Source organism: Phyllostomus discolor, chromosome 14 (assembly GCF_004126475.2).
Source record: "Phyllostomus discolor isolate MPI-MPIP mPhyDis1 chromosome 14, mPhyDis1.pri.v3, whole genome shotgun sequence".
Classification (NCBI taxonomy): Eukaryota; Metazoa; Chordata; class Mammalia; order Chiroptera; family Phyllostomidae; genus Phyllostomus; species Phyllostomus discolor.
In genome coordinates, this window is record NC_040916.2 from 2,073,705 (window position 1) to 2,081,687 (window position 7,983).

Genomic DNA, 7,983 nt, shown 5'->3' on the forward strand with positions numbered 1-7,983 from the left:
CTTGACCCATACTGCCATGATGAGCTATATTTTCCCACCATCCCCAAAGGGAACATTCTCTCTGCTAACTTGTTGAGAGGATCAAGTGAAGAGATAAGGCAGAGGTAGAACAAAAACCTGTCTTCACCTTGACAACTAACTCATGCAGTGATACATCGAAACAGCTGCACACTTGGGCACCCAGGCATACACTAAGATAAACACACAGAGGTCATGGGTGCCCAAGCACACTCAGCGAACTACAGAGCCATCTCCCACACACATATGCACATTGGACCCTCTCCCTACTTTCTTTCTAGCCAGGCACCTGTACCCTCATGGCAGCCTCTATGCATGTGTATATTCCCTGAACCCTCCTCTCGCCCTGGCTAAGCCCACACTCCTTCCCAAATTCTCAAACATTGTGTCTAGGGTATGGTACATCTGTTAAAGAATAGAGGAGCCCTGGCTGGCGTAGCTCAGTGGGTTGAGCGCGGGCTGCGAACCAAAGCATCACAGGTTCGATTCCCAGCCAGGGCACATGCCTGGGTTGCAGGCCACGGCCCCCAGCAACCGCACATTGATGTTTCTCTCTTCTCTCTCTCTCTCTCTCTCTCTCTTTCTCTCTCTCCCTCCTCCCCCTCCCTTCCCTCTTTAAAAATAAATAAATTTAAAAAAAAATAGAAGAGCAACAGTGCCACTGCTGGCCTTGGCACAACCTGGTCATGATTTCAGAGGAGGCCCTGTCATTTCTATGCCCAAGATTAATGCCAGATGCCACCCACTTCAGAATGCCATGGAGGGATCCCTGTGAAGTGGAATCCCCTCATCCTCCCTCCACTGATAAGCCCCTTGTTCCCCAGTTTTATAGGGCTGGGCGTCTGGGCTCCACCCTATCCCTCTCTTCCATTTCCAGCCAGCTAAGAGGGAGCTGATGGCACAGATATGTCTGGAGGGTGGCATGGGACCTTCCCCACTGTGTGATATCATGTCTTCTACAATCTGGCAGCCTGAGGTGGGATGAAGATTCATCAAGGGCAGAAGATGACAATGGTTTGACTAAACAGATGTTCTTGGGCAGGAGGTGATTAGCACCAGGTGGCGGCCTCTGTGTCACTGAGGTTGAGCAAGAGACAGATTTAAAGAATAGGTCATTTACCAGTTTGTCCACGCCCAGCTCTGAGCAAGGTGAGGAGACACCAATACTCACTAATACTGAATACTTGCTCTGTGCTGGGCTCTGCTGTGAGTATTCAGCATGCACCTGCTCACAGTTCTCACAACAACCCACAGGGGAGCAAGACTGTCACCTGTTTTGCAGATGGGAGAGGAGGCCCAGAGAGATGATCCCACTTATCCAAGTTCACCTGACTAGCTAATGGTAGCTCCCACATACAAACACAAGCTGCTTAACTCCCAAACTTAAACTACTAACATTCTTCTTTCTCCTGCTTCCCTTACCTGCACACACTTATTTGTATATGCACATGTGTGATCTCTCTCTCTCTCTCTCTCTCACACACACACACACACACACACAATGGTGCCTATGCAACCTTTTGAAATAACTGTCTTTTTCCAATACTGGTGTATTTCTCCTAGCACATAGTAGGAGTTCATTTGTTGAATGAATGAATGCAATTCTGGAGGTCCAGCAAAAGAGTAATCAGTGAGAGAGCTGTGTGCAGGTGGTTATGGGGGCAGAACGGGACAAGGGGGATTTCACAAACATGCTCACTTCTAACTCTGGGTTCCCAGCCTGTCATAGCACCTAGGAAGGGAATGAGAAATGTGGTTCACAGGGTTCCCTGAGGTGGAAGAGGGTCTTAACTCTCTCCTGCAATGAGAACAGATGACAAGAAAACTTGAGGGGAAATCTGGGGGGAGGGTATGGGAGCACACAGCCATTTCAGCCCAGCTCGGGTCCTGCTTGTCACCATTCCCTGCTGTGTCTCACAGTCTTCCCAGGTCTCCCTCCCAATGGCCCTTGAGCTTTGAAAAGCCCCAATAGCCTTGAAAACACAACTGTCCACACCTGGACTCTGCAGAAACCTGGCACCCCTTGGCTGTCCTGGCTGAACAGTGGACAATTCCCTCTTTTCCCTAGTCCAACTGAAACAAGGGTGGAATTTTTCCAAAGGCTCTCTATTGGGAAAGCAAAGGGAAAACAAAGCCAGAAATAAAGACTACAAAAACAAAGAAACAGATGGGATAGTGGGGGTGAAGGAACTTGCTATGGGAGAGAGTGGGCCCAGAGTTCTGATGCTGCTATGACCCTGGCTCCCACAGCACTCTATCCTCAGCCCTTTGATGGTATTTCCTCACTTTGCATTGTCATCATTTTAGGGCTTGTTTATATCTGCATCTCCATCTTGGCAGTGAGTGCCTCAAGACCACTGTTAGCTCTTTTTTGGCTCCACCCTCAGGCCTAGCACAGCGCCTGGCAAGGAGTAGAAGCTCCATAGACATCTGCCAAGTACTTAAGCAAGGAAGTGAGCAAGATGGTGAGTAAGAGAGGAAAACTGGGTTCTTTCTGATAGCCAGATTGCCTCTGTGGTGGGCACTGTTGCTGCCTCTGGAGTTGTCTCACACTGGTCATTTTGATCCACAGCTCACAGAAAACTTCTCCTGTGTCAGAGCCAGAACATTTCATCCCTCAGGAAACAATCTAGGGGAGGGGAGGGTGCTGGAGATCAGATTCAGCTAGAACAGAAACTGCATCACCAAGGCCAGGACATTGAAAACAAAGGGCAGAAAATAATAGGTAACACACATGGAGCATCTGAGTTCCCAAAACAATCTGATGAGTTAGAGTTGTTAAGAAAACCAAAGTTCAGAGAAACTAAAATTTTGTCTAGTGAGTGGTAGACTAGATTTCTTATCCAGGTATTCTGACCTCACAGCAGTCAGGACCATGTTTCCATGCTGCCTCTGTAGAGGATAAACCATCATCCTGAGAAGGTCCTGTGGTCTGGTGGAATAAAAAGGTGCAGGTCCAGCCAGCTGGCAGAACAGGGTGATAGGGAATCCAGGTGAGCAGGACTGCTCACTCCAGGTGGGCACTGAGGCACCAAGCACTGGCATGGAGGAAGCCAGCTCCTGAACTAGATATCCCTGGGGATAGAAGATTGGACAGAACAAACCTAAAACTTAGGGGATGAGGCAGGTTACCAATGAGGAGTTTAGGCATATGAAACAGAGCTTCAGTGTTCCCAACTAAGTCAAAAATTTTGGAGCTAGAATTCCAGAACCAGACAGCACAACCTTGAGCGGAACTGAATTTGCCAGGTCTGTAGTCTGCATCCTCTACTTGGGGAAGCTTCCCAGGATCTTTGTTTCTCCATTTCCTCATCTATAAATTAGACCTGTTATGAGGACTAGACTAGGTAGTGCATTAAAAGAGCTAAAATCCTTAGCATGGTGCATCATCACCTGTTAGCTGTGAGGAGTTCAAGATCTGAGGGACAATCTAGCTCAGTTCATTCTTAACCCTGCCTGCATGTTGAATCATTGGGAGGTCTTTTAAAAGATACTGATGTCTGGGTCCTATCTCAGACTAATTAAAACATGATCCCTTGGGGTGAGGCCAGGCATGAAACTTTAAATGCGGGGGTGAAAACCTCTACCCAGTCCAATTCCTTCACTTTATTGATGAGAAGTAAAGGACTTATTCAAGTTCACACAGCTAAATAATGGTAGAGCAAGTCTTGTATGGCAAGCTGCTGCCCTCCCTCCAGTCCAGCCCAGGGCAATTTTCAGTACTTCATGGCTCAGCTTTTGCTCCTCATCTTTGGAATAGATGAGAGGCAAAGCCTAGGCCCACCCAGTGTCACTCAGCAGAAATTAAGGTAAAGAAATGGGAGTAGCTTAAGGAAATGAAGAAGAGTCCTTGAGGGCTACAAGAAGCCTTGGGCAGACTAGGTTAAGGGGTGGGGCAGAGGGATTTCGATACTAAATGGCATGAGATTCTGACAAAAGAACCATGACACGGGAACCTTTCTTACCTTGATTGTAATAGTCTCTCCAGTACCTTGCACAGGCACACAGCTAAGTGGTTAACAAATGCTGGGAGAATGTCTGGATGACACCACAGCATAAAAATGAGCATGCACTGTGACTGGTTTGCCAGGAGCACTCACATCTCCAAGAGGCAATGCTGAGAACATCCAGACAGGAGCATAAGAGTGAAGGGATTCCAGACTTGCAGAGAAACTGAGGCACAGAGGAGACTGAGCTCTCTGGAGTCCCAAGGAAAGCTGGTTATGTGGGAGCAAGGCTATGGCCCTGCATCCCAATGTTTGCAGAGCATTCTGTCCTAGCTGGGCATCTGGAACACCAAAGGACAAACTAACAGAGTTGTACCCTGGGTCAACTAGAGGGGGCCTGGTAAGGGAAGAAAGAAGTAGGAAGAAGAAAGCAGGGGTCCAAGCCAGGCTGCCTTTTGATAGGGAGAATGGGGAGGCGGGGTGTTCTGGGCCAGTGGCTGGGTCAGATCTGCAGCCAAAGCAAACCTGCCTCAGGAGGCTGGGGGGCAGCTCCCTCCCTGCCCAGATGGAATCAAAGGAAAATAGGAACCACAGAGGGCCCAGCTGTGACCTTTGCCCCAACACTCAGCAAGAACCATTAACCCCAGCCTCTCCATCACCTCTGACATAATTTTCCCAGCCCAAAGAATCTCTGGAAACAGATGCATCCAACATTTGCTGATCAAGTGCCAGCCAAGAAATATCAGGTTCTTTCAGAGGGACAGGGCCTCATCCCCAGCCCTACCTTCTCCTCCAAATGTATCTAAACCCTGTTGTCTATCACAAGAGCTCTCTGTAAGAAACCAGGGTGGACTCTGCCCAAACCCTGAGCCTTTCCTTGCTTTTATGCCAAGAGTTAAAGGGATCAGACTCATTTTTGTGGGTTATACTAATAGACAAAAGAGGAGTACCTGCCCTCTTGATCTTCTTAATCCAGGTATCCAACAGGTAGTTCTCGAATAGATACAACTACAGGAAACTTCTCCTGTTCACCTGAGCTGATCCATGAGCTGAGGTGGAAATAACCAGAATTTGGGAATTTGTGAATTATCAGAGCTACAAAGGAACTGCTGAGATTTTCTAACTCTATTCTTTGTTGTTCAGATGAAGATGCAAGGCCAGAGTAGGGGTGCCTCTTGTTCAACATCACACAGCTGGTTACTGGCAACACTATGACCAACTTATAGACATGAACCCTTCATATTAGAGCATTGTGGGGGCCATAGGTAGTGGAAGTGGGAAGACGGAGGCCCAGAAGAGCCCTGGACTATCATGCTCAGGGAGGTGAGTTGACATGGGCCCTGAATAACACCATTTATCCTTTTCTGCTTTTCCTTTAGACTTCTACCTGTGTGACTAGGTGGGACACACACATGAAGATCTCTAACCCAGAGAACAGTAAGAAGACAAAAGAAGTAGGATCGGAGCAGGGGCAGAGAGGCTAAGGGAAATTCTTCTGGTGTTCTTTTCTCTTTTACATTTTCTAAATTCTTTCTAAAATGGCTTTAACAATAAAAAATTATAAAAATAATCTGGGGAAAAGATTAAAGGTAAGAGAAGCAAAAGGAGTCGGAGGAAGAGGATTTCAGAATCCATTTTGAGTAGACTGAAAAGAAAGACCAGAAAGAAAGCAGAGGAACAGATATTAAGGGATAGACAAAGCAAAAACCCAGTACCATCCCTGTAATCCAGTGGGGAAACTGAGGAAGCAGCAGGACTTGAACAGCCACTCTGTGGCTTTGAGCTAAACCTTTCCACCACAAGGTCACTACATTCTTCAGGAAGTGGGAGGGAAGAGGCTTGGAGAGACAGGGGAAATAAAAGACACCTTTGTTGGAAACTTGTCATTCTCTCGCCGCCCCCGCCCTCCCCCCCCCAAGGCCTTCCCAGACTCCCTTGTCCATCCTATCATCCCAAGGCAGCTTCCCCTTGGAAGAAAAAAATTTCGCACATACCCCCAAAAGGTCCCAGAAGCCTGGCCTTGGTGACAAGACCACAAGCCCTGAAGAAAAAGAGAGAGTTGGAGAGAATGGAGCAGGGCTGGAGGGAAAAGCATGACTGCCCAGAGAGGGCTGGACATAGGGAGGAGAAAGAGAGCAAGCAGGACTGGTAAGCTTGGCCCAAATCAGGACTGGGGCAGAGAAGTGGGGTGAGGGGGCGGGAGGAAGGACAGTGTGGGTGATAGAAACTCCCAGTGCTCCTTCTCTCCCACTCTCCCTCCCTCTCTCTCTTTCTTGATCTTGAAACAACCTTCAAGTCTGGGCTGGAGGCCCCAGGAGGCCAGTCACTTAGGAAACAAGGCAGTTCCTTGGAGACCTTGAAAACCCAACTGCAGCTGAGCTGCATCCCCACCCCCCCATTCATGTACATACACATGCACTCCCATGAGTTCTCCCATGAACTCTCACGTACACCCACACACACTCCCTGGCTGGCCACATGCACACACACACACTCTCACACATCACTACACAAACAACTGATTTTTAACAGACTGACCCCACATCCAAGTGAGTGTTGCTTTCTGCTGTCTTAAGGAGTTTCTACACTGAAATTACCATTTGGTACATTCACATGGTCTTTTCCCCCCACACAGATCTCACGTAATCATGTCCACACGTACACAGATACATGTACAGATGTGCGCAATGTACTATCTTCTGTCTCACTCTCTCATTTTCCCTCTATCTCCTACTTCCTGGGTTTGCCCACACCAAGCACGCATTGGATTTAGCATCCTCCATCCTGCCCTTTGTCAATTGCCTCTCTGCCCTATGACTTTCAAACCCACTCCCCAGACCCAGTGCAGGATGACTGCATCCTGACTTTCTCATGTCTTACTTTCAAGTCTTTTTTACTCTCTGTTTTGTTCCTCTCATTCCAAGGGCCTTGATCTAAACTGATACCACTGGCTGTGTTCAAAGAAAGAAGTAGCCCAACCCAGGCACCCAGATCAAAAGGACCAGACTCCATTTATGTCCTGGAGTCTGACTGAGGTCCACAGTAGAGGAGCAGGAGGGAGACTCCCAGGGCCTCCACACTTACCTGAGCAGGGAGGGTGTTCAGGGACACATGGGTGAGAAATGGGTCCTGGATATCCTGCCCACTCTTTCTTTCATCTGAGCCCCAAATATGGGAGCATCAGTGCCCTTGGGACTGCGCACTGGCCCCAGTACAGAGCATGGCAAGGAGCTTCGCCAAGCTGTATGGGCACAGGAAGGGCACAGTCCTTTCTGGTTCTGGGCCTGGCCACAGGGACAAGAGCCAGGGCCTTGGAAGGACTGGGCAGTTCTGGGAGGTACCAGCAGGGTGAGGGTGCAAGAGTAAAAACTGTGTCAGCCCAGCACCTGTTATCTATACACCTTTTGGTTTGGAGGCTGTTTTTTTTTTTTAATCTATCTACCTTGTGTCCTGAAGAGGGCTGGGCAAAAGATAACCCAGGATGCCAAAGCAGGATGCCAAAACTAAGGAACAGGTGCTTCCTAAATCCCAAGTCATCCTCTCATCCACTCTGACCCCAGGGCAAAGTTGCCCTTCAGCAGCCCCAGTGTTGAGTGACCTGGCCACCTGTGGCTAGTGACTTGTAGTGACTTCCCTACCAGTCTTTCCTGATGTCTAACCATAAGACTTCTTGCTACATCTTCAGCTATGTCTCTCACTCTTTTGTCCACACAGGGGCTTGAACTAGGTCATTTTCCTCTCTGTTTCCTCCTGCTGTCTGTTCTCCCTCAGGCTCAAATTCAAGGTTAGTTAAGGGGCCCATGGAGTGATGGTGTCTGCCCCATCCAATCCACCCTTCTACTTGTAACCCAGGAGGAGAAGAGGGGTAGAAGTGGGGTGTAACCTTCCAAATCCCTGTAATGGAAAATCTGGGAGGAGGCCTGTAACTTGGGGAATTCAGACTTGAGCCCTGTGTCCTCAGAGTGGATTTGTGGGAGGACAGGTCTATAATCCCTCTGGAAGGAGTCTCCTCTGGGGC